Here is a 2721-nt window from a genome sequence, read left to right on the forward strand (position 1 = left end):
AGTTTTAGGACAGGAATTACATAAAAATATTATCTAAACTTAAAAGTATCTTCAGAAATCCTTTTTCTTGGGGTTGGTTCATGCTGTATGTTGTTGTCCAGAATTGCTCCAACCCTGAGTGACAAGATTTAAGCTAATTTTTTTGTTATAGATGTTTTTAACCATAACCAATAATTTATAAACCAACATCCTGTGACCTAGACTTGCAGAACATGGTAAACTTATACATTTAAGACCAGTCAGAAATAAACAGGCAAGATCTGTTTAATGTAAAAAACAGACTAGTAAGCTCAGAGAATGAACAAAATCTTTGAAGTTGTTCCTTGGACCCCTTGGAGAAGCAAAATACCCATTACACAGTGTTTCTTTTACACAGTGTTTGAGCATTGATTTCTACTCATTTTGGACCTGGCCTCACACATAAATAAAATGGAGAATTAAGCTTCCCTATAAAACACTATAAATAATGTTGCACAGAAGCACTATAATTTCTGCTGTTATTGGATTCAAGATATAAGGGCTATTTTCTTTTCATTCAAATTTTATATATTTTTCCCAACATAGATGAATCACCTGATATATATGTTTTATACTCTATTCTATATCAAGTGGCATTCATGAAATAAGTGTTAGCAATTCTAACTAACAAATATTCATGTTTCTAATTCTCAGTTTTAGCTCTCCTTGGCATCTCTTACTGTACCTTGACCTTCTTTGCACAGTCAAAACCTGTTTTTACTAGAAATACAGAGTAAAATGCCATAAGCTTTAGCAAAGTTAATATGAGAAATATATTGTATGTTGGAGAATGGCTTTGTGTGCTTTATACTCAGATGCTGATTGTTGTATCTATAGATCTGGGTGCTGTATGGATTTTGCTATTGCCATTATTATGAAGCATTTCTTTTCTGTTTTGTTGTTGTTGAAAGATATATAATGCTTTATAAAACTTAAGGATTTATTTATCTATTTTTTTTATTATCTTTAACATTTCTTTCACAGTCCAGTAGCTGTTGCCCTCATGGTCCACCCTCTGACATTCTTCATCCCATTCCTCCTCCCCCCCGTCTCCAAGAGGATGTCCCCACTAGCCCACTCTCACTCCTCCCCACTCCCAAGGTTCTCAAGTCTCAAGGGTACAACTTTTCTTCCTGAGGCCAGACCAGACAGTCCTCTGCTGTGTATGTGCAAGGGGCCTCGAACTAGCTAGTATATGCTGCCTGGTCTGTGGCTCAGTATCTGAGAGATCTCATGGGGAAGAAGTGGGTACAGATGAGTTAAGACTGCTGGTCTTCCTATGGGGTCTCCTTCCTCCTCAACTTCTTCCAGCCTTTCCCTAATTCAAGCACAGGGGGCCCCAACTTTAGGCCATTGGTTGGGTGTAAGTATCTGTGACTGTCTCAGTCAACTGTATAAGCATTTCTTGACACACAAAATATTTTGTAAAAGATTGTTCTCCATCATCTACTTAATCAATAAGGAGGAGACCAGACTATTAGCTGGGCAGGAGAAATAAGGCTGGACCTCAGTGCCTTGAGAGGGATAGAGGACTCAGGTAGGAGAGGAAGTTTGCCATGAAGATTTGTCATGAGGATTTGTCATGAGCAGGTAGTACCATGTGACTCTGAAGTGGCTGGGAAGTAGGCCAGAGAACCAAGGATGGAGTAGAATAGCTGAAACCTCCCCAGCTTAGTGTCTGAAGCTTTTAATAAATACACTAGGTCTCAGTGTCATTTATGTGGGAGATAAAAGGGTCAATAGAAGAGCTCTCCCCCTGAATTATTATCTACAATTTTATCTATGCATATATATATATATATATATATATATATATATATATATACATATATATAGTGCTTGTGTGATGGATTCATATTAATAAAAGTTGATATTTTTCTTTCATACGTTCTAATTTTGAAATTTTGTAAATGCAAAGGTCTAAAATTCATTTTTTAAATATTTTATGGATTTATTTTTTTTACACTCCACATTTACCCCTGGTCCACCCTCCCACATTCCATACCTCCTTCCCACCCACTGTCTCCATGAGAATGTACCCACTCCCCAGCCCCGCACCCAACCAGACCTCTAAACTTCCTGCAGCCTCCAGTCTCTTGAGGGTTAGGTGTATCTTCTCTGACTGAATCCAAACCCAGCAGTCCTCTGTTGTATATGTGTTGGGGGCCTCATAACAGCTGATGTATGCTGCTTGGTTGGTAGTTCAGTATTTTAGAGATCTAGAGGTTCCAGGTTAATTGAGACTGCAGGGTCACTCTGTCCTTCAAATTCTTCCAGCTTTTCTAGAATTCACCCACATGGGGACAGTAGCTTCTGTCCATTGGTTGGGTACAAACATCTGCATCTGAATCTTTCAGCTGCTTGCTGGATCTTTTGGAGGGAAGTGGTCCCTTTTTGTGATCACTCCATTGTTAGCACCAGGACACTCCAAGCCCTGGCCTAACCATGTGACCCTGGACCTGCATTGCCAGGACAACGACCCTCAATCCCACAACTCACCTGGCTCCGTCCCCACCCTCATTGGTGTGATGTCATTGTCCCTATAAATTAGGGGGTCACCCCCTCCTCTTTCTCTTCTCTTCTCCTCTTCTCTTCCCCCCTCTTCCCCCCTCTTCTCTTCTCTTCTCTTCTCTTCTCTTCTCTTCTCTTCTCTTCTCTTCTCTTCTCTTCTCTTCTCTTCTCTTCTCTTCTCTTCTCTTCTCT

The sequence above is a fragment of the Mus pahari genome, chromosome 3 (assembly GCF_900095145.1).
Source record: "Mus pahari chromosome 3, PAHARI_EIJ_v1.1, whole genome shotgun sequence".
In the NCBI taxonomy this organism is placed as follows: Eukaryota; Metazoa; Chordata; class Mammalia; order Rodentia; family Muridae; genus Mus; species Mus pahari.